Below are 25,595 nucleotides of genomic sequence, written 5' to 3' on the forward strand. Positions count from 1 at the left end.
AGAGAGAGTCATGGGCATATACACACTAACAAACGCAGTAAGGTAGATAGCTAGTGGGAAGCAGCCGCATGGCACAGGGATATTGGCTCGGTGCTTTGTGACAGCCTGGAGGGGTGGGATGGGGAGGGTGGGAGGGAGGGAGACGCAACAGGGAAGACATATGGGAACATACGTTTATGTATGACTGATTCACTTTGTTATAAAGCAGAAACTAACACACCATTGTAAAGCAATTATACCCCAATAAAGATGTTAAAAAAAAAAAAAAAAAAAAAGAGTCATGTACCAAAATGTTCATTGCAGCTCTATTTACAATAGCCAGGACATGGAAGCAACCTAAGTGTCCACTGACAGATGAATGGATAAAGAAGATGTGGCACATATATACAATGGAATATTACTCAGCCATAAAAAGAAACGAAATTGAGTTATTTGTAGTGAGGTGGCTGGACCTAGAGCCTGTCATACAGAGTGAAGTAAGTCAGAAAGAGAAAAACAAATACCATATGCTAACATATATATATGGAATCTTAAAAAAAAAAAGGTCATTTAGAACCTAGAGGCAAGATGGAAATAAAGACACAGACCTACTAGAGAATGGACTTGAGGATATGGGGAAGGGGAAGGGTAAGCTGGGACAAAATGAGAGAGTGGCATGGACATATATACACTACCAAACGTAAAATAGATAGCTAGTGGGAAGCAGCCGCATAGCACAGGGAGATCAGCTCAGTGCTTTGTGACCACCTAGAGGGGTGGGATAGGGAGGGTGGGAGGGAGGGAGACGCAAGAGGGAAGAGATATGGGAACGTATGTATATGAATAGCTGATTCACTTTGTTATAAAGCAGAAACTAACACACCATTGTAAAGCAATTATACTCCAATAAAGATGTTAAAAAAAAAAACAAAACAAAGAGCCCCACACACTTTGACTTGAGAGATGTCAAGAGATGATGCTCTTCAGAGACAGTTAATTTTGTGTCAACTTGACTGGGTCACAGGGTGCCCAGATATTTGGTTAAACATTACTCTGGGTGTGTCTGTGAGAGTGTTTTGGGGTGAGATTAACATTTAAGCCGGTAGTCTGAGTAAAGAAGATTGCCCTTCCCAAGGTGGCTGGGCCTTATCCAATCTGTTAGAGGCCTGAATAAAACAAAAAGGGAAAATAAGGGAAAATGTGTTCTTTCCGTCAGTGTGAGCTGGAACTTTGGTCTTCTCCTGCCTTTGGACCTGGACTCCGGCTGGAGCTGACACCAATAGCTCTCCTGGGTTTCCAGCTCGCCAGATTGTAGGAATTCTCAGCCTCCAAAACCATCTAAGCCAATTCCTTACAATAAATTTCTTTCTCTACATATATCCTATTGGTTATGTTTCTCTGGAGAACCCAGACTAACTCTTCCATTTTTTTTCTCAGCAGTGCCGAAGACCCAGGCACATTCCTTTAGGCTGATGTTATTATTCTGGGTAAAGAGTACCCCAGAACATAATTCTGCAGGGCCTCTTAAGCAACACGACCCAGAGTGTAGTGTGTGGACCACTGCCAGCTGAATACTCTCTACTGCTTGTTTGCAACGAGATAGATAAGGACAGGAAGTGAAAGAAAGCATTGAAATTTTTATAGCAATTTGGAGCACTGGCCCAACACCTAAGCACGTGACCAGTTGACTTGATTTCTGTGTATCTTTGCTTTTTTTATTTTATTTTTCCACTAATTCGTTCTTTCTGCATTTTACAGAAATCACTCTGCCAAGGACTGGAGCTTTGAACAAAAAAAGAAACAAAACAAAAACACTAGTCCTTCCCCACAAATAGTTTAGTTTGAGAAGCACTTCTCTCTAAAGTACTTTAAGTTGCATCAATTTCTGGTAATGGGCTACAGATACAGAGAGAGAGGAAGAAAGACATGTAGAGAAATGTATTTGAACTTGCCTCCGAAATTTTTTCAAAGAACTTAATTTAAGATTTTTTAAAGTCTTAGATGGACTTTGGAAAGGAGGTACAGCAGACATAGAAAACAAACTTATGGTTACCAAAGGGGAAAGGGGATGGGGAGGGATAAATTAGGAGTATAGGATTAATAGGTACACACTACTATATGTAAAATAGATAAATAACTAGGATTCACTATGTAGCACGTGGAACTATATTCAGTGCCTTGTAATAACCTATAATGGAAAAGAATCTGAAGCTGTACACCTGAAACTAACACAATATTGTAAATCAACCACAGTTAAAGAAATAAAAAAAATTTTTAATCCAAAAAAATACTCTATATACAATGTGTTATTCAAACAGAATTATTATACCACATTGAAAAGTCTAGTGTTAAAAAGTAATATTTGAGGGCTTCCCTGGTGGCGCAGTGGTTGAGAGCCCGCCTTCCGGTGCAGGGGACGCGGGTTCGTGCCCCAGCCACATGCCGCGGAGCGGCTGGGCCCGTGAGCCATGGCCGCTGAGCCTGCGCGTCCGAAGCCTCCTGTGCTCCGCAACTTGGGGGGCCACAACAGTGAGAGGCCCGTGTACCGCAAAAAAATAAAAAGTAATATTTGAAGCATTTAAACGTCATAAACATTTCAAATATATATGGAAATAAAACCCCACAATATCCTTTGTTTTAAATTTAAAAAACAAAACAAGAAAGGACGTACAAGATGTCAGCGGAAGTTTGGGCCATCTTCTGAGCGCCTGGAATACATTGCTGGGGTTTCTGTCCTCCATTTAGCAGACTACATGGGGCAATGTTGACCCTGCATTCTAGAAGTTAAAGAGCCTACCCAACCGTGATAGAGCCTTTGTCAAATTCCCCTAAAAATATCCATGAAGGCACACAAAAATAATCATATTCCCAACAGCACCAATGCCAGGGTGTGGAAGAAGCTTCCATTAAGTCGGCACAGTTAGGATTAAAATGGAAAATAATCAGTGGCATATCCACACTTTGAATGCAGACTAAATAATAGAGTCAGATAGTAAAGGAATAGGAGGAGATTTTTATCTACCCAAATTCCCTTCTATTTCTGGGACTCTGGAATGACCAACCATGACATCAGACAATCACCCTTCGGACTCTGTTGGAATTGCTTTTTCAAAGCAGCCAGGGTCGGTCAAACCCTCACTGCCCTTAGCACCACTGTGAATCAACAATCCCCTTCCTCTAGCTACCCAGGGATCATGCAACACGGCTCCCAGTCTGCAACACGGCTAGGAACAGAAGGGTCTGAGGCACGGGCCCTGCACGTGAAGATGTGAAATTTGTTATGCGCATGAGTGTCAGTACGAACAATGACCTGTGGGGTTTATGGCTTTTCGTGTATTGCTTTTGATTAAGGAAGAACTGCAGAAGACCTCAGATACCCCAGAAATGTATGTCTCCTCCTCAGAGTCCAAGAGTTAAGTTATAGGGACGAGAAGATCCCTACTTACTCCAGCAAAGATGCACTAGATGGATACCAGCTGAGCGTTGGGCTAAGCACTTACAAAACAATTGTGTTCTCTTGTAAAGATCCTGCAGGGGCAGGCCAATTGGCAAGGAGGGTTTGGATAGAGCTCAAATCAGACAGCAATGAGTAAGCAGAAAACACCAACGTGAGGGTCTAAATAAAAATTCTGCATCATCAGAGGAAGAAGCACTTTCAAGAAGAAGTAGAGCCAAAAACAGATTGTCAACAATAATATGATACAAGAAAGAAGACAGTTTTACAAAGCTTCTGGTTACATCCTTAAAAATAAGTAGAAAACCAGGGTGTCTATGAAATAATGCAAATTCATAAGGAAATCTCAGCATACAGTGAGGAGATATCAAGTCAGAAAGCAAAGACAGCTTGCTGAGAGGCAAGCTGATTTGGAAAAGGTGCTGGTCTTTGCAAAGCAAAGGAGAAATCCAAAAACAGTAGTGGAATGAAAATCTACATTACTGGCAACAAAGAGTATTTCAAACAAACGGCAAATTCAGCAAACAATATAATTCACCCATGGACCCACCACCCAGATTGAACATGGGCTCATATTTTTCCTCATTTGCTTTAGGTTTTTTTCAAAGAAATATCTGACATCGAAGCCCTGCCCATCTATGCTATTCCTCCACCTCCTTCACTCAGCTGTGACAACACTATTCTGGAGGTGGAACGTATCCTTCCGGTCCATGATTTTAAATTTTCCTACATTTGGGTGTAACTGTATAGAATATATTATAGTATCGCTGTATATATCTTTCAATTTACATAAATAATATCACACTGTACATATGCTTTTGCAGTTTGCACATTTCAATCTATATTAGAGTTTAGGGACTTACCCAAATCCGTATACGCAATTTACTTTTACCTGTGCCATAGTTTTCCACTGTAAAAGCATATTGCAATTCATTTACCCACTATCCAACCGAAAGAAAATCATTCCGCAAAGAACATCTTCATGTGTCTCTTTGCGTAAATTGAGGGGAATTTCTCTAGCCTACATACCTAGATAAAATATTACAGAATTTTTCCAAAGTGGTTGGGTTAGTTGTCTGTCACTACATAACAAACTACCCTTGAACTTAGTGGCTTAAAAGAGCAAATATTTATTATCTCACAGGTTCTGTGGGTCAGGAATCAGGAATTGCTTTGCTGGGTGGTTCTGGCTCAGGAGTTCTCAGAAGGTTGCAGTCAAGACACTGATCAGGGCTACCACCGTCAGAAGGTGTGACTGCAGCTGGAGGATCCACTTCCAAGATGGTGTACTCACATGGCTGTTCACAACATCCTCAGGGGACTCTCCAGAGGGCTGCTCAGGTGTTCTTATGACATGACAGCCGGCTTCCCCTAGCAGGTGATCCAAGACACAGAATGAGGGGGCTTTTATGATTTGGTCTCAGAAATCACACCGTCATTTTTGACACATTCTGTTCATTAAAAGCAAGATGCTAAGGAAAGCCTACACTCATGGAGAGAGAGATTAGGCTCCACCTTCTGAAAGATGGAGTATCAAAGAATTTGTAAACATCTTTCAAAATCATCATCATGGTTGTAGCAACTTACAGACCCACCATTAGCCTATCGGCATGTCTATTTCCCCCACAGCCTTGCTGACAAGGAGTATGATCAGACTGTTTCATCTGTAATTGGATTTCCTTGGTTGCTAGCTTAGGCATCTTGTTATATGTTTTGTGGCCGTTCTAATTTCCCCTCCTACAATTTGCTTTTTACCTTTATCTACTGGGTTGCTTATCATTTTGGGATTGCTTTGTTCTTCCATGCTATTGTTTTCTAATATTTCAGTTCAATCTTACTTTTAAACCCCTCACTGTTAGTCATTATTATTGTAGTTGTTATTGGTGCATGTCACAACCAATGCTTACCTAGACTTTTCTACAAGTTTACTAATTTCTCTGCTCATTGTTGCACTCTTATGGGTTCAATTCCCTTCTTAATGAAGGGAATGTAGTAGTTCTTTCATTAAGGAATTATAAATGGAAAGCTTTTTGGTCTTTTTCCTTAAAAAAAAAAAGTCTTTATTTCAATCTCATTTGAATTATAGTTCAACTTGGTAAAGAATTACAAATTATTTACTTAGTACTCGGAGGATATTTTGTTGCTGATGAGAAATCTGCTTGTTCACCTGTTAATACTCATTCTGGACCATTCTAAGTCTATAATTTCAGATATAGGCTCTCTCCCCAACTCGATATTCTCTCTTTCATAAAGAGATGTAAAAGATGTATGTTGGACCTCTTCATTCAAGCTCAATACTCTTGACTGGTTCATCCAACATTCATTCATACCCCATCAGATTAAAAAAGCTGAAAAGCTAATAACTTTGTTTTCCAGACTCCATTGCTACTAGAGCTCTGTATGAGAATTAGTTCCAAAATTAGAAAGCACTTGCCCAAGTTCGGAATGCAGAAGAGAGATGAATACAATGGTATGTGTGCGGGGTCTCACAAAACACCTTGATCCGTAGCATTTACCCCTATCCATGGTAGAAATACTCCCACGATGGCCAATTCCGAGCCAACAACGTGGTATCAGTGAACATGGAGTTGTGAAGAGATGTGAAGTAGTATACCAGCACCCCATTATACAGTATTTTCACCATATACATGTCATAGACTAAATTAACCACAAAATCATAGATAATAATAAAGTGTAGTCAAATAATTAGGAAGTGAAGAGTTTTTAGTATTTATTACCTTTGTGATGTAATATAATTTATTTCACTGTAAGTTTATACTTCATCTGAGAATTTAAGTTTATATTTCATTTATCATGCATTTAAGAATGGCTATGTTTAATAACTGACTCGTAAAATTCCTGAAAATTTAACAAGTGTCTTTTCTTCCCTGCTTTTAATTAATTAAGTTATTTATTTATTTATGGCCGTGTTGGGTCTTGTTGCTGTGCATGGGCTTTCTTTAGTTGCAGTGAGTGGGGGCTACTCTTTGTTGTGGTGCACTGGCTTCTCATTGTGGTGGCTTCTCTGGTTGCAGAGCATGGGCTCTAGGCACATGGGCTTCAGTAGTTGTGGCACGTAGGCTCAGCAGTTGTGGCTCGTGGGCTCTAGAGCGCAGGGTCAGTGGTTGTGGCACACAGGCTTAGTTGCTCCGCGGCATGTGGGATCTTCCCAGACCAGGGCTTGAACCTGTGTGCCCTGCATCGGCAGGTGGATTCCTAACCACTGCACCACCAGGGAAGCCCAAACAAGTGTCTTTCATAAGCTGGCATGAGGTAGCTCCAGCGTGCCGCTGGATGAAGGTCTTTTTTCCTGACCATTTCTGGTTGTTTCTACAGGCAAGAAAAGTCATGGAAACACGATGTTTTCCTGCAACAGTGTTCCGCCGTCCACTCTCCAGTTTCCTGGCTGTGAAGAAGTAGTAAAGGTGGTGGGAGAAGAGCAATGGCTTCTGAATCCTCGGATCAACTTCAAGTCCATTTTCCAGCTTTTGGGGGGTCCAGAGGAAGTTTTAGGAACAACAAGCAGATTCCAGTGGCAGTCTCAGTGGTAGTAAATCTCCTGGAGGGTCAATCTGAATTATTCTGGGAGTCATTCTGGACAGCCATCCACAATCCAGTCCTTCAGTCCTTCAACAATCTTGTAAGCATCAAATTCCCTGTATTAAATCCCTTCCTCCTTAAAATACGCAGTGTGGTTACTGGTCCTTGAACTAAACTTTAACTGATATATTACTGTATTTTCCGAGTTTCTTAAACTTTTTTTAAACTAATTTTTATTGGAGTATAGCTGCTTTACAATGTTGTGTTAGTTTCTCCCGTGCAGCAAAGTGAATCAGTTGTACGTATACTTATGTCCCCTCTTTTCAGATTCCCTTCCCGTATAGGTCACCACAGAGCACTGCGGAGAGTTTTCTGAGCTATACAGTAGGTTCTCATTAGTTATGTATTTTATACATAGTATCAATAGTGTATGTATGTCAATCCCACTCTCCCAATTCATCCCACCCCCCCTTTAAACTTGTTTAAAATTTTCATATTTTTATCTGTGTATCTTGTAAGCAATTTCCTCAAAATTATTTTTACATTCACACATTCTTTTTTCAGTTGTAACTTAACTTACAGTTTAACCTGTCTGCTCAGTTTTCATCTAAATGATGACGTTTTCCATTTCCAGCAGTTTAGTTTCTTTTACAAATCCATCTTTTATTTATCACTGAGTATAAATCTTTCCATTTTTATTCTCTGACCTTTGCATATTTTCTTTCAGAATCTCAATTATCTCAGTTTCTTAAGGCACTAATCTTCTTTGTGGTACTTCTCTGATTTCTCTAGCGGTAAACAGTTTCCAGGTGTGGTTTCACTCTTTGTGGGCGGGGCCATCTTCAGCAGGTGTTGCTTTTCCCTTTGGAGCTTCACATGCGCAGAGATCTGTGCCCGAGGCACAGGTGCCATAGGTTTCACCAATTGGGGACCAGTTTGTCCATTCATTCTTGGCCTGGAAGGCGCGCACCACGTGGGTAGTGTAGATATGGAGTGCGCATCCCCGACGCACAGGTCTGGAGTTCTCCTTTGTCACGGGGGCCTTTTCCTTTGGCAGCCACAGCTCCTGGTAGACATAAGCATCTCAGCCACTTTGCTGAGCAGTGGGCAGGCTGTCTAGTCCCCCCTATGGGAGGGGCAGCGAAACCAGGGTCTGAGTTCCTGCTTCCTGCCTGCTGTGGACCCAAGACCACACCTTTCCTCCCGGCATGAACATTAAGACTCCCACCTGCCAGAGCCTTCGGGGCTTTCCCTACCCTGAAGCAGCGTCCACCCCTACGCTTTCCTCTCTGGGCTCTGAGTTTCCCCTTCTTTTCTTTCACACTAAGTTATTTTAATGTGTAAAACAGGAAAAGTGTAGTCAGGAAAACAGAGCCTATGTCAGCTAGTTCAATAAAAAGATGAGCAACAGTGAACTACCTACCAAGTGGGCAGAAGGGCTGAAAAGCACCCCCCCAACCCCCTGTCGAGAGGCTGGTTAGCAGAGATTAGCAATAGCAGAAAGTTTCTCCTACCCCTACTGTGGAGGGACATATGGCGATGGCAGTATGACCAGAACCTCAAAAGTGGGGTGCCCAGAGGAGCTAGAACCATGGTAGGGGTCGCCCAATAGGATATCTCTGCTCTGCCAAGATGCAGGGCAGGAAACCTTAAGAGGGAGAGGTACCATGGAGACATCTGTCAAAGGCAGGTAGGGGTGGGGAGCCTCACTCTCTGTCCTCACCTTCTCACCTCCTGTTGGTGCCTCCCTTTGGCCAGGGAATCTGGAAACATAGTTTGCTTGGACAGACCCTACTATACAGAGTGGTGCAGGGGGAGAGAGAAGGATAAATCTGTTAAGCTAGCAGGCAAAGGACTGGCTGGGCTACAGAGTTAACTTTTTTGTTATATGTTTATCCAGCACCTCTTCATTTGTTGCAGGAAAATAATCCACGTTAGCTTAGTGACCATGCTGACAGAACTAGATATCCTTGTGACATTTCTGAATTTCAAAGATAAGGAAATGTCTTCTGAGCATCCAGGTTAGAAAATACAGGTTACCCACAGAGGAACAAGATGAGACGCAGCTCCCTTCATAACAGCAAGCAGACACAACGGAGACACAATCACTACCTGCTACTGCCTTTAAAGGTCATTTAAAGTAAAATGAGTAGTTTACAAATTAAATTATGGGAAAAGACTTAAAGGCAAAGGTCAAAGAAAAGAAAGTTCTAACTGCAAAGCAATTTAAAATAAAAAGCACTGATAGTATAGTGAAGGTATGTTTAAAAAGGGGAAAATCCAAAAAATATATATATTAGTCACAAACCTCTATGCATCATGTACATATCATTATAAACCAAAAATAATTTAAATATATTTTTGATTTTAAAAACTGGTGAAGATTTTAAAGACACCCTCTAAGGCTTTGGCAAATTACCTGGGTAAAAAACAAAAACAAAGAGGATATGAATGATGTAGACATTTTTCTATGAAGGCCGATTTGATGTGTCTCTGTATATGAGTGTGTGTGTGTCTGTGTGTGTGTGTGTGTGTCCCCACAACCCCCCAGAGATCACTTTCCAGATATCTGTGGAACATTTACAAAAAGGTATCAAATATAAGACCACAAAACAAACTTCAGTAAAGGTCTTCAAAAGCAGGTCTGAGACAGTTGAATATAAACAGAAACAATAATAAAATTCAATATTTTTAAATGCTAAGACATTTTTTCTAACTTTGTTGAGATATAACTGACATACAACATTGTGTAAGTCTAAGATGTTGATAGCCTTATATGTTGCAAAAGGATGACCACCATAGCTTTCCCTAACACCGCCAACATGTCCCATAATTACCCTTTCTCTTTTTTTGTGGTGAGATCATTTAAGACCTACTCTCTTAGCAAGTTTCAAGTATATGATACAGTATTTTTAGCTATAATCACCATGCTGTACCTTCGATCTCTAGAACTTATTCATTAAAATTGAAATTTTTAATATACTCCTAGATCAAAGTTTAAATTAAAATTTAAATTATACGCTCTATTTAAAATTTAAAAAGGGAAATAATTCTTATTAAAAAGCATATGAGGGGGCTTCCCTGGTGGCACAGTGGTTGAGAGTCCGCCTGCTGATGCAGGGGACACGGGTTCGTGCCCCGGTCCGGGAAGATCCCACATGCTGCGGAGCGGCTGGGCCCGTGAGCCATGGCCGCTGAGCCTGCGCGTCCGGAGCCTGTGCTCCGCAACGGAAGAGGCCACAACAGTGAGAGGCCCACGTACCGCAAAAAAAAAAAAAAGAAGCATATGAGGTATAGCAAAGTAGTATTCAGATAAGCTTGTGAGGTCTTTAAATGCTCTTACTGTTTTTAAGAGAAAAATATAAACACTAAATAAGTCTTCAAGGGCTTCCCTGGTGGCTCAGTGGTTAAGAATCCGCCTGCCAATGCAGGGGACAGGGGTTCGAGCCCTGGTCCAGGAAGATCCCACATGCCGCAGAGCAACTAAGCCCATGTGCACCACAACTACTGAGCCTGCGCTCTGGAGTCCGTGAGCCACAACTACTGAAGCTCACGCACCTAGAGCCCGTGCTCTGCAACAAGAGAAGTCACCGCAATGAGAAGCCCGCGCACCGCAACAAAGAGTACTCCCCGCTCGCTGCAACCAGAGAAAGCCCGTGCGCAGCAACGATGACCCAAGACAGCCAAAAATAAATAAGTAAGTTTTCAAAACAAACGTTTTAGAGAAAGAACAACAAAATAAATTAAGAAAACAGAAAAAACGAAATAATGAGACAGAGCTGAATTAGAAAACAGATAAATTAAAAGAGCTGGTTCTCTGAAACAAAAGCAAATAAACAGACAAATCTCTGACAACTTTATTAAAACAAACAGGGAAAGCACAAATAGACAACAGTATGAAATATGAGAATTCTACATGCAACTCTAGACTCATAAATTTAAAACACTGCTTCAATGAACGCTTTGTTTCTCAAAATACAGAAATTGGATTTTTATTGAAAGCAGTGTGATTTACTGTTATTCATGCTTACTGAAAATCTTGACATAACATTTTGTTATACAGTGATTTGAAGATCTGGTTTTAGGTTGGCTGTATTTCCATACTTGATTAAAACATCTGCCATAACCAAAAATACACCTCAAAAGAATTTACAGATCCAAATCGAAGAAACACGTCACTGGCAGGGTTTACTACATCACAACATTCATTCTTCAATCCGTCCCACAAGCATGCCAAGATTTTTGCTGGTAAAGTTTCACTTTCCTGAATTTCAACAGGTGATTTTGCACACTGATTCAAAGCGGTTGCACTTTCATAGTTTTAACAAAAAAACAATCGATTTGGAAGATTCTTAAGCAGTTAACAAAATTCTGTTTCCAGGTTTTTTTTTAATTAATTTATTTGTTTTTATTTTTGGCTATGTTCGGTCTTCCTTGCTGCATGCGGGCTTGCTCTAGTTGCGGCAAGCTGGAGCTACTCTTCCTTGTGGTGCGCGGGCTTCTCATTGGGTGGCTTCTCTTGTTGTGGAGCACGGACTCTAGGCGCGCAGGATTCAGTAGCTGTGGCTCTTGAGCACAGGCTCAGTAGTTCTGGCTCACAGGCTTAGTTGCTCCGCGGCACGTGGGATCTTCCCCGGTCAGGGCTCGAACCCATGTCCCTTGCATTGGCAGACAGATTCTTAACCACTGTGCCACCAGGGAAGCCCCCAGATTTTTTAACTTCACAAATTTGAGTTTGTAGATAGCACACTCACAACAGTTTTTTAGCAACAAAATCACATAATGGTAGAAAGATTTCCAAAACCATCCATTCTCAAAACTGTTTTTGAGCTTTGAGCATGAGTTTCCTTTAAAAAGCAATTATTTCTGAAGTCAGGGAGCCTGATTCCTCCAGCTCCGTTATTCTTTCTCAAGATTGCTTTGGTTATTCAGGGTCTTTTGTGTTTCCATTCAAATCGTGAAATTTTTTGTTCTAGTTCTGTGAAAAATGCCATTGGTAGTTTGATAAGGATTGCATTGAATCTGTAGATTGCTTTGGGTAGTAGAGTCATTTTCACAATGTTGATTCTTCCAATCCAAGAACATGGTATATCTCTCCATCTGTTTAAATCATCTTTTATTTCCTTCATCAGTGTCTTATAGTTTTCTGCATACAGGCCTTTTTTCTCCTTAGGTAGGTTTATTCCTAAGTATTTTATTCTTTTTGTTGCAAAGGTAAATGGGAGTGTTTCCTTAATTTCTTTTTCAGATTTTTCATCATTAGTGTATAGGAATGCAAGAGATTTCTGTGCATTAATTTTGTATCTTGCTACTTTACCAGATTCATTGATTAGCTCTAGTAGTTTCCTGGTAGCATCCTTAGGATTATCTATGTATAGTATCATGTGATCTGCAAACAGTGACAGCTTTACTTTTTCTTTTCTGATTTGAATTCCTTTTATTTCTTTTTCTTCTCTGACTGCTGTGGCTAAAACTTCCAAAACTATGTTAAATAATAGTGGTGAGAGTGGGCAACCTTGTCTTGTTCCTTATCTTAGTAGAAATGGTTTCAGTTTTTCACCATTGAGAACAATGTTGGCTGTGGGTGTGTCATATATGGCCTTTATTATGGTGAGAAAAGTTCCCTCTTTGTCTACTTTCTGGAGGGTTTTTTATCATAAATCGGTGTTGAATTTTGTCAAAACATTTTTCTGCATCTATTGAGATGATCATATGGTTTTTCTCTTTCAATTTTTTAATATGGTGTATCACATTGATTGATTTGCATATATTGAAGAACCCTTGCATTCCTGGGATAAACTCCACTTGATCATGGTGTATGATCCTTTTAATGTGCTGTTGGATTCTGTTTGCTAGTATTTTGTTGAGGATTTTTGCAACAATGTTCATCAGTGATATTGGCCTGTAGTTTTCTTTCTTTGTGACATCTTTGTCTGGTCTTGGCATCAGGGTGATGGTGGCCTCGTAGAATGAGTTTGGGAGTGTTCCTCCCTCTGCTATATTCTGGAAGAGTTTGAGAATGATAGGTGTTAGCTCTTCTCTAAATGTTTGACAGAATTCACCTGTGAAGCCATCTGGTCCTGGGCTTTTGCTTGTTGAAAGATTTTAATCACAGTTTCAATTTCAGTGCTTGTGATTGGTCTGTTTATATTTTCCATTTCTTCCTGGTTCAGTCTCAGAAGGTTGTGCTTTACTAAGAATTTGTCCATTTTATTGGCATATAGTTGCTTGTAGTAATCTCTCATGATCCTTTGTATTTCTGCAGTGTCAGTTGTTACTTCTCCGTTTTCATTTCTAATTCTATTGATTTGAGTCTTCTCCCTTTTTTGCTTGATGAGCCCGGCTAATAGTTTATCAATTTTGTTTATTTTCTCAAAGAACCAGCATTTAGTTTTATTGATCTTTGCTATCATTTCCTTCATTTCTTTTTCATTTATTTCTGATCTGATCTTTATGATTTCTTTCCTTCTGCTAACTTTGGGGGTTTTTTGTTCTTCTTTCTCTAATTGCTTTAGGTTTAAGGTTAGGTTGTTTACTTGAGATGTTTCTTGTTTCTTGAGGTAGGATTCTATTGCTATAAACTTCCCTCTTAGAACTGCTTTCGCTGCATCCCATAGGTTTTGGGTCGTCATGTTTTCATTGTCATTTATTTCTAGGCATTTTGATTTCCTCTTTGATTTCTACAGTGATCTCTTGGTTATTTAGTAGTGTATTGTTTAGCCTCCATGTTTCATCTCCAAAATATACAAGCAGCTCATGCAGCTCAGTATCAAAGAAACAAACAACCCATCCCCAAAATGGGCAGAAGACCTAAATAGACATTTCTCCAAAGAAGATATACAGATTGCCAGCAAACACAAGAAAGGATGCTCAACATCATCAATCATTAGAGAAACGCAAATCAAAACTACAATGAGATATCATCTCACACTGGTCAGAATGGCCATCATCAAAAAATATACAAACAATAAATGCTGGAGAGGGTGTGGAGAAAAGGGAACCCTCTTGCGCTGTTGGTGGGAATGTAAATTGATACAGCCACTATGGAAAACAGTATGGAGGTTCCTCAAAAAGCTAAAAATAGAACTACCATGTGACCCAGCAATCCCACTACTGGAAATATACCCTGAGGAAACCATAATTCAAAAAGAGTCATGTACCACAATGTTCATTGCAGCTCTATTTACAATAGCCAGGACATGGAAGCAACCTAAGTGTGCACTGACAGATGAATGGATAAAGAAGATGTGGCACATATATACAATGGAATAGTATTCAGCCATAAAAAGAAACAAAATTGAGTTATTTGTAGCGAGGTGGATGGATCTAGAGACTGTCATACAGAGTGAAGTAAGTCAGATAGAGAAAAACAAATACCATATGCTAACACATATATGTGGAATCTTAAAAAAAAAAAAAAAGGTTCTGAAGAACCTAGGGGCAGGACAGGAACAAAGACGCAGACCTACTAGAGAATGGACTTGAGGACATGGGGGTGGGGGGAAGGGTAAGCTGGGACAAAGTGAGAGAGTGGCATGGACATATATACACTACCAAATGTAAGACAGATAGCTAGTGGGAAGCAGTCACATAGCACAAGGAGATCAGCTCGGTGCTTTGTGTCCACCTAGAGGGGTGGGATGGGGGAATGGGAGGGAGACGCAAGAGGGAGGAGATATGGGGATATATGTACACGTATAACTGACTGACTTGGTTATACAGCAGAAACTAACACATCAGTATAAAGCAATTATACTCCAATAAAGATGTTTTTTAAAAAAAGCAGTTATTTCCTCTATCTTTTTTAAAATGTCATCTTTCAGTGTGTGTAGCAGGCAACATCCTGCCATCTCAGAAGAGATCACAGACATGGACCATTTGCCTGTTCATGACAGAAAGTGTGTGACTCTGCTTTCTGTTTGACAACTCTTTGAAGAACTTTGCCCTGATAGAAGCTGCAGTGTCTTGGGGTACAAAAGCCACTGAGAGTCATTTTCCATCTCATTTCAAAGATTAGAGCAGGTTTCATTATTCATGAAAGTTAATATAGATCAACATTTTAAGTAGTCTTTTAGAAGTTTTTTAAGTTTTTGCCCAATCTGCTGGCTTGTCAATTTTAACCCATGAAGTGGCTGATGAAGGTCTCCTTTGGGAAGCACAGGAAACGCCAACTTGGCCATTGTCTTGTGGTCCTCTTGGGCCTGCATGATCAGTATGATCTAAAAGCTGGGGCTCCTTGGCAGGCATCTTGCTTATTGTCTGGGTGTTAGTCTAGTTAAAATTGACTAATATTACCTGTAAATCCCCCAGCCAGGCACTGGTGTCAGAAGTAACTGGTAACAAGTGCATGAGGAAGGGCCTATAGCAATATCTCACTTTATAGGATGCCCACCTTCTTGAACACAACACACCTGTCACACCAGACCAGCACACATATGGACAACTGAGCACCGTCAGTATCACTCTCTACAATGAATATTAGTAAAGTGTAATTTCTTCCTTCTTCCCTTTTCTCCCTACGCCCCAAAAGAACACCTTACACATCCCACTTTGAAAATCACTGCAGAGACATTGCTGTTAAAATCAGGAAAAAGACAAAGTGCCCATTACTTCTACTGTTAGGTAACACTATTCTACAAGTTCTACTTAATGCAGTAAGACATAAAGGAAACCACAAGACTATTTAAAAGGAGTAGACCCAGAAAACATCATATAATCAAAATCTAGAGTGAAATATATGTAAAGCTTTAACTCATCTTTTATAGTTAAAGGACATTCAAAGTTGAAATATAGCTAAAGAAATTACAAAGGAAAAGACTGACAGCCTTGCCATTATAACAATGTAAACTTCTAAACATTATAAACACCATAAATAAGAGTGAGAGGCAAACTGGGAGTACAAAAAGGACACAGCAGACAATTCACTAAACTGGAAAAACAACAATAAAACATATGACAACAATAATTGAGCTCGTGAGTAATCAAGAAATGTAATTTTTATGCTGTTATGTGCTTTTTCAGTGTGGGAGGGTTGTTTGTTTTTAACATGCTAGTGAGGTTGTAATGGGACTAGTACTCTGTAGCAGTTAAAACAACCCCTTAGAGAAAACAACTTCGCAATTAGGTATCCATTCAAATAATGGTTCTCACCCATTGACCCCAAAAATCTATTGTTTGAAATCTATCCTGAGAAATGGTCAAAGATTTGTGCACCAAAAAATTGTGTTGCATTGTATTTAAAATGGAAACACAAAGACAAGAAAAGAAAGGAAGAAGAAAACAAGACAAAAATCTAAAAGTATAGAAATCAATAAGCAAAGTACATTCATATCAGTGTATGCTGCGCACCAGTGATGTTCCCTGAATTTTTAATGATGTCAGAAATCTTTATAACATGCTGTTAACTCTACGAAGTATTTCAAGAAGGAAAACTGAACATACGTCTCTCTCCTAAAATGCCATTAAAATCATGGTACAGAGGAACAAAATGTAATAAAATCATAAAGGCTTTGCATATGGGGGAGAGGGAGACCACTGTCAGTCCAAAAAATTGGCAAATCTCTGGAAGGCAGAATTATTTTGCTCATCTTGATGGATGAAGATAAGCAGAGTGAGGCAGGGCTGAAAGTGTGACAAGGGAAGGCCACTGTGCAGACAGGAGTGGTGGGATGCCACAGAGCACCCCGAGGTGATGGGCACCCCGAGAGCTGGATGGAGATGGGGTGGACCCGGAGGGACTCATTAAAGCCTTTTACTTGGAACAGTGAGCTGGGTCCTCCACCCAGAGAACAAGCTCTTTTAAAAGGAGTGATGTGGGCTTCCCTGGTGGCGCAGTGGTTGAGAGTCCGCCTGCCGATGCTGGGGACACGGGTTTGTGCCCTGGTCTGGGAGGGTCCCACATGCTGCGGAGCGGCTGGGCCTGTGAGCCATGGCCGCTGAGCCTGCGCGTCCTGAGCCTGTGCCCCGCAATGGGAGAGGCCACAGCAGTGAGAGGCCCGCACACCGCAAAAAAAAAAATTAAAAAAATAAATAAATAAAAGGAGTTATGTGCCTGAGGGTTGGTGTGGGTGCCCCGGGGTGAGACCCTCCTCCTCTTGCCTTTGCATGGGGGCAACGTGTTCACCCCTTCCCAGTCTTGAACCTTAAAATGAATCTTTCTCATCAACATGGTCCACCCTCTGAAGGTTTGCTGCCATTCCTATCATTTGGGGGGAGGCTGGTGTTCAGAGGAAACCTGAATCTTGATACATTTCATTCAGACATGTCAGAAATGCCAATGGTCAAACAAGGATTGCCAGAGACTTCAAGGAAATCAGCATCAGAGACTTCCCTGGTGGCTCAGTGGTTAAGAATCTGCCTGCCAATGCAGGGGACACAGGTTCCAACCCTGGTCCGGGAAGATCCCACATGCCACAGAGCAACTAAGCCCATGCACCACAACTATTGAGCCTGTGTGACACAACTACTGAAGCCCACATGCCTAGAGCCCGTGCTCCACAATAAGAGAAGCCACCGCAATAAGAAGCTGGCACACTGCAACCACTCGCCACAACTAGAGAAAGCCCACATGCAGCAATGAAGACCCAATGCAGCCAAAACTAAAATCAATCAATTAATTAATTAAAAAGAAAATCAGCATCACCAAAGGGCAGGAATAAAAAAGGTGACTCCAGAAACAACGAGGAAGATTCTGGAAAGAGCAGACAAGTTGAAAGAATGTTCACATAACACTTCAGGGAGATCTGAAAGGCTGCCACGAAAAATGTGCAGTCTGAGATCAAGAATTCAGGGAAGTGAAAATTTTGATTGATTGGAGAAAAAATCAGAAGCATTAGAGCAAGAAGTCATGGAAAGCACAGAAAATACAGCAAAACAGAAATAAAAAATTTAATTAATAAACAGTAAGGATTAACACAGAAGGGCCACATCCACTTAAGAAGCATTTCAGAACGAGAGAACACAGAGGAAAGGAAGTAATAGAAGAAAAAACTTCAAGAGCTGATGATATGAACCTTCAGACTGAAAAGGCCTGTCAAATAGCCAGAACTTCATCCATCATCTAAAACCGCATAACGTTTCAGAACACAAGCCTAAAGAAAGCACTCTCAAGCCTCTAACAGAGAGAACAGACAACTTTCTAATGAATGACAGTCATACCGGCATTAGGTGCACATTGGCATCATCAGATACTAGGTGACAGTGGAACAAGCCCTTTAGCCTCACAGGAAAAATTAATTGACAAATCCAATCAGGATAGGGGCTTAGAAAGTTTCCCATCCATAGACACTTCCTAACAGAATCACTCAAAAAATTATTTCAGTGAAACACAGAAGGAATCCAAGAAATGACAGAACTTGAGATCCAATTGGTGGGTGAAATCTATGGATGAGGTGCAATCCCAGAGGACCACTGTGGGAGCAAATAAGACACAGAGTCCCGAGGGCAGGGAGAAAAGGGACTCACAGTAGCCAACAGCAGCGGAAGCTGGATCATCTGCTGGAAAAGAAGGAGAGGCCAAATGTCCATAGCAAATGTCAAATACAAAAAGATACATGCACTTCAATGTTCACAGCAGCAGTATTTACAATAGGCAAGATATGGAAGCAACCTAACTGTTCATCAACAGATGAATGGATAAAGAAGACGTGGTATATTTACACAATGGAATACTACTCGGCCATAAAAAAGAATGAAATTCTGCCATTTGCAACAACATGGGTGACCTAGAGAGCATTATGCTCAGTGAAATAAGTCAGACAGACAAATACTGTATGTTATCACTTATATGCAGAATCTAAAAAATAAACAAATGAATGTATATAAGAAAAAAGAAACAGACTTACAGAGAAATGAGTGGTTACCAGTGGGGAGAGGAAAGGGGGGGCAAAATAGGGGTAGGGGATTAAGAGATACAAACTACTACATACAAAATAGATAATCAACAAGGATATATTGTACAACACAGAGAAATATAGCCATTGTTTTGTAATAACTTTAAATGGAGTATAATCTATAAAAATATTGAATCACTGTCTTACACACCTGAAACCAATATAATGTAAATCAACTATATTTCAATTAAAATACTATTTATATTAGCAATATAAAACAGAACTTCTAAAAAAGTTATTAAAAAATGTCAAATACAAGTAAAGTGGGCTTCCCCCCCTCCTTCACTCTTCCTTCCAAGTTACGATTTGTTTGGGTCTTTTTTTATACATTTCTCCTACAAACGGCACAGGGTTAATGATGCAATGTTAGTTTCTGCAGGGAATAATATTTACATAATCATAGTATTATAAACACTATTTTGTTTTTGAACCTGAAATCAATAGACGAATCATGGAAGTTTCGATTCTAGACAGAGAACAGAGTGTGTTTGACCCCATGATGGTCTAGTGATAAAAGTGGTTAAAAAAGGAAAAAGAGGGCTTCCTTGGTGGCTCAGTGGTTAAGAATCCACCTGCAAATTCAGGGGACACTGGTTCGAGCCCTAGTCTGGGAAGATCCCACATGCCGCAGAGCAACTAAGCCCGTGTGCCACAACTGCTGAAGCCTGCGCTCTAGACCCCGCAAGCCACAACTACTGAAGCCCGCACGCCGCAACTACTGAAGCCTGTGTGCCACAACTACTGAAGCCCGTGTGCCACAACTACTGAAGCCCGTGCACCTAAAGCCCACGCTCCACAAGCCACTGCAATGAGAAGCCCACGCACCACAACGAAGAGTAGCCCCGCTCACCGCAAGTAGAGAAGGCCCACGTGCAGCAACGGAGGCCCAAGAGCAGCGGAAAATAAATAAATAAATAAATTTATTTTTAAAAAAGGATAAAGGATTGTAGGGTGTGAAGTACCTCGTCTTTCATGGTGGGAGATCAGAAGGTACTGCTTAAAATGAATGAAGCAATAAAGATTTAAATAGATGAGCTAAAGCAATAAAGCTAGTTAATTTAAAGATTTAAAAATAAAAGTCACTGGAAGGTGAAAGGGAGGAGTGCTGTAAGGCAGCAGGAATCTCTGGTTCATAAGAGAAGGTGGAGAGATTCCATTTAAGGTGGAGAATCAAAAACACAGAAGCACTTCATTTAGAGTGATTTCACCCACCACAGGCACTCAGGATGACAAATGATTAAAAATAGTTGCCTCTGACGTGTAGTGTGGCTGGTGGGGACTCTTACCTTTCATTTGTACCCACTTCTATTGTTTTTTTATTATCCTATTCTTCTATTACTTTTATAAGGTCAAGCCATAAAATTATATGGAGAGCACAATCACAACTATATAAATATAATTATTATACCTAGTCTCATATATATATATGAGATATATATTGATATACCTAGTCACAGAAAAAGTTATTGGAAGGAAATCAACCAAAATGTAAATACTAGTCACTGCTGAGTGATGATTTACTGTCATTGTATTCTTATTTGTTTGAACTTTCCACACTCTGTACCACGGGTCTATTTCATTTTTATAGCTAGAAAGAAACTAACAACATTTTACAAACTGAAGAGTCTGCCTGGAATTTCCTCCACGTGGGGGGAGGGCCCCAGGGAGCCTGAAGGCAGAACCAAGGCTGCTTCAAGGCCAGGACTAAAATGACCCGCAGCCATCAAGTGCGAGCACACGACGTGGCTGCAGCACAGACCTTGGAAGAGAGAGCCTTGACCAGAGAACGTAAAGGGCTAGCGTCGAGTACAGGCTGTGTCGACCAGAAGGGATGTGCATCTCCTAAACCAATCTTGATTTTGAATGGCACCGTCTCTCCGTGAATTTCCAAGGATCAAGAGCTGGCTGGTGATTAGATGAATGCACCTGGTGGAAGGAACTGTCCACCAGTGTCACAGGGATACTGAAGCTCGCCTGCCAACAGAAATGCTTCTGGCAGATGATTTTGAGTTGTTCTTTCTGAAAGTAATTACACAAAAAGTTCAGCTGCTTTTTAAGGCTCCCCCTGAAGGCTATTATAATCTTCTTTAATTAATACGTTGAATGTGAAAGGATTTAATTTTCATATATTTTATGCCTCTTCTTCTGCAATCCTCATATAAAGATGTCCTGCTACCTCTTCTAGACACTTCTGGCTGCTCGGGCATCTGTATCAAACTGAGAGCCCTAGACACCTTTCTGCAAAGGTAGGGGTTCCTGTTGGCTGAGTTGGGAGCCCTCCACCCAAGACAGTGAGAAGCAAGAGATTGTTGGATCTGCGGAAAATAGCTGTACACGGTCTCCAATATTGACTGTAGACAGTTCTTCAGAATGGCTCTTCCAATTCTTTACTAGCTGCCATAACAAAATTTTGTAGACTGGGTGGCTTAAACAACAGAAATTTGTTTTCTCACAGTTACGGAAGTTAGTAGTCCAAGGTCAAGGTGCCAGCATTGGTTTCTGGTGAGAGCTCTCCTCCTGGTTTTTAGATAGCTGCTTTCTCACTGTGTCCTCATGTGGTGGGAAGAGAGAGAGAGCAAGCAAACTGTGGGGTCTCTTCTTATAAGGGCACTAATCCCATCACGAAGATCCCACCCTCATGACCTCATCTAAACCTAATTATCTTCCAAAGGCCCCACCTTCAATTACCACCCCACTGGGGGTTAAGGCTTCAAGATATAAATTTTGGAAGGGACACAATTCTATCCATAGAGACTAACCCAAGTTGGGAGCAAATATAGTTGAAGATGGACAAGACCAAGCAGAAGTCTAAAAGTCTGCCACTTCCTGTTATTTTTTTAAACTTGAATTAGCCCTATTTTACCCAGAAGAGGCTATAAGAGATTGACCGAGAAAGGTACAGGACCCCTGGAGACTTAGCCCCATTTGGGCCAATTTACATGAAAAGCACGTAAATTAGATTCATTCAATCCATCATTCCAATGGAAAGTGGCCTGAAATTTACTTATTGTTTTGGAGTTGACAGCATAAGAATATTTGGAAATAAGGCTATAGCACTGAGAACAAGGACTTACTTTTTCTGAGATTTCATTCTGCCTTAAAACTGGGGGTATGCCTGAGGATGGGGGGTGGGGGTTTGAAGCAGATCTAGCCACAAGGGAGGTCACGTTCATCCATTCAGCTGTTCAAGCAGCGTGGACTTAGGTCATCTAGAATGCTGTGATCCAGGATGGTGTGACAGCAGAGGCACCGCCCAGGTCCTCAAGATCAAGGACTATCTGAGCCACACAACTGCTTGAGAGCTGGGCACTTGGAAAACAGTGAGGCTCAGAAGGAAGCATCCTGGCTGAGCCTGTGGTCCAGGTGGTGGCAGGAGGCTGACCCTGGGCACAGGCCTCTCACCTGCAGGCTAGACACTGGGGCCCTGAAGACGGCAGTGCCCAAGATAGCGGGTGGCCCCAGGAATGTCACAAACAGGACACGAGGTCACCCCAGCAGCCGGGCAGAGGACAGCGAAGGCAGGGTGGCAGTCACCTCAGGAACTTCTGCTGGCAAGAGGAGGGTCCCTGCTGACGGGAGACGCCAAATGCAGAGACCAAAAATGGACACAACCCAAGATGCTGAGTTCATCGGGAGGACATCCCGTGAGCCCTCTTGGTCACGATCCAACCTTCACAAAGACCCTGTGATGGAGAGGAATCTGCTGAAAGAAATGAGAAGCTATTCTATGCTCAAGAGACATAAAAACCAAACATCATCAACAACAGCAAAAATCCACAAAGTACAAGCAGACTCTGAGCTCTTCAGTCACAATGTTGCCCCAGCATCGAGCCCAGTGTCAGACATACAAGGAGTACTCAAAATGTCTGCTGGATGCACGCAGGCATGAACACATGAATAAATGAATGAATGATATGAAGAAGCTTGTCCTTCAGAGAACCACCGTGACAGAGAGGAAATAAGATGATCCATCCCCTGGAGTTACTATGCTTCCATAGTAAACCTGGAACAAAACACGTCCCTGGGGCCAGTAGGGGCAGAAAAGTAAAACTCAGGACCAAGAACTCTCATGGAGCCGTAACGATGCTAGAAGTTTCTCTGGGTACCATGCCCATCTGGCCAAAGGAAAAGACCAAAGGAAAATTTCTCAGAATAGGTCAGGCATGAAAATAGTGACTCTTTTTAGAGGGCTTGCTGTGTGGTAGGCAATTCTAATTAAGCAATGTTAAGCAACATCTCGGTTATACTTTGTGAGGCGGGATTAATATTATCCCCATTTTACAGATGAGGAAAATGAAGCACGCGCAAATTTTAAAACGGCTCCAAAAAGTGCAGAGCGAGTCAGTGGCAGAGCAGGAACTCAAACCCGAGTGGGTTGGCTCCAGAGCCCACACTGAAGGAAAACCTCCCCAGCTGCCTCCTAAGACAGGGACCTAGAACCCGGTTCCAATGCGAGAATGTGCAGAGCTCATCCTGGGATGGACCGAAAGCACCAGTGAAGGCGTTCATTTATCCTAGAAATGTGTATTCATCTTTCTGACGCCGTAATATGAGGGAGGGCCTCTGTTCTTTGAAACATACCCACTAGTCTGTCTACAAAGAAATACACTGGAGGCCAGCGTGAGACTCAAAAGGCCCAAGAAATTCAGGAATGGAACCCTCTCCTCTGACAAAGGGTCCCAGCCAAGGTCATGTGGACTGGAAACACAAACCTATCGGGTGTAAAAGGCAGTACAGAAAACATGGCGTAGGGAAGCATTCGCATCGGTTAACAAATGGGGACTCATGGAACTTGGGGGTGGCGGCCATCGCGGAGGAAAGGAAGCCACCTTTAAGAGCCCTTGGCCGAGGGCATCCGAGGGAAGCTGACGGATCAGGAGTGGCAGGGAGCAAAGGGCACCAAGAGGCAAAACAAACACGAGGGCAAGGTCCCCTACTGTTTGCTGTCTTCTTCTGTCCTCCAGCCAGCCAGGAAAAGCAACGCTGGATCGCTTCCCACACTGTACTCCAAGCCAAAGAGGTACAAAAGCCAACCTAATTTAGTCATCTTCTCCTCACTCTCTCCTGAAATGACCTTACTCACCAGGGCCAGGAAGATGGTCCAAGTTTAAATGAGGATGTGCTTTGCCTGTGCCTCCTTCTTTAAGGCTGCCCGGGGGGCAGGGGGTTTCAGCCCAGAGGCTGAGGAAAGAAGCAGATTCCGGTTAAGGTGCCAACACCTCCAAAGGGACACCTGCCAGCCCTCTCCCACCTGCGTGCCCTGCCAGAGCCTCCCATCGTGCCCCACGTGCCACCCCTTCAGGTCATCAGCCTCTGCTCTCGGTGGCCCTTCCTAATTCCAGCTCAAGGACTTGCTCAGGGAGGAGGCCTTTCCCAACCCTTCGGCCTGTAAACACTCACAGAGAAGCAGCATCGCCGACTGACGTTCAAGCCAATCAGACCCCTGACCCAGTCCTGGCTCTGCCACGTTGCAGCAGTAAAACCCTAGGCAACGCAACCCTTCATGAAACGGGAGTCACAAGGTATCTACCTCATTGAGCAGTGATAAGTATCGCCTGGGATTCTCCAGAAAATACTTAGGGTAGAGCCTGGCACATGGTAAGCAGTACATCCGGCTCCTGGCACTCAGGATCCTATTACCCACAGCAATGGTCTCAATCTGGCAGTGTTCACTAACATCAGGGGGCAAGGAAGGTCCAGGCGGGGAAGGGTGGGAAGAGCAAAGAGAATGTGACCTCAGTGGCTGTGATGCTGACATCCCCCGGCTCCACCTTAGACAAGACCTCGGGGAGTTCCAGACCTCAGTCAGCAACTGGAATGGCAGTGGGGAAATCTGATGCATCTGATGACATCGGCATTGAAACACACCAGGAACAGTGCGACGTCTTAGAAGTGGCTAACAAGGAAAATGAAGATGGTCTATTATGAAAGGATCAAAAAACATGGGATGGAGATATATATATATATATATATATATATATATATATATATATATATATATATATATATATATATACTTTTTTTTTTTTTTAAGAGGAGTAAGGTGATCTGTAAAGGTTTAGATGCCATAGCCAGGCCCAGACTTTAAAGAAAAATAGGGATGATTCAAGGGAACAGGAAAGGTGCACAGGAAAGTGGTGAGAAAACAGGGAAGAAGCAAATCAAAGATGACAGAAGGCACCTGCCACAAGGCAGCCATTTCCAGCCATGTAAGATCCACTCACACCTGGAACATTCAGCTGACCCCTCCCAGCACTGCCAAGGGCCACCTGCCCAGACTACAAGAAGTCTGGTTCCAGTGAGTCACTCCTCTATGTTGTGGTGTTTTTGCTTTGGAACCCAGGTTATACGCACAAACTGTGTTCCCCATGACTGACAGCACGGTGCCACTTTGAACTTGAGGGGACAGAAGACTGGGTTACAGGTAAGCCACACACACCAAGAAATTCCATTCCAGGGTTTTTTGGGGGTTTTTTTTGCAACATAACTTTTTTGAAATATAACTTCGGAAAAGATGCCTCAGGTTTAGAAAATTCAGGAAGGACAAGTGAGTCAAAGGAAGAAAATGACAACTGCAGCTTTTTTTAAAAAAAATGGTTTTGACAAGTTGAAAGCTCTGGGACATCTGGATAAATAGTGACCATAAAAAATCATAATTATTTTCCCATTAAAAAAATTGGTAATTTAAAAATATAAGAAACAATAAGGGGAAATTTGCCCTATCAAGGATT

At 41.9% G+C, this 25,595-nt stretch overlaps 1 protein-coding gene across 1 annotated transcript in view; it reads right to left on the reverse strand.

The window, feature by feature from the left end:
* The window catches only part of CALN1 (calneuron 1), a gene marked incomplete at both ends in the record, with an annotated part of 433,025 nt that overhangs the window by 341,869 nt on the left and 65,561 nt on the right, over positions 1-25,595 (reverse strand). The gene's annotated exons all lie outside the window — the stretch shown is intronic.

The sequence above is a fragment of the Grampus griseus genome, assembly GCF_964374135.1.
Source record: "Grampus griseus genome assembly, chromosome: 14".
Lineage (NCBI taxonomy): Eukaryota > Metazoa > Chordata > Mammalia > Artiodactyla > Delphinidae > Grampus > Grampus griseus.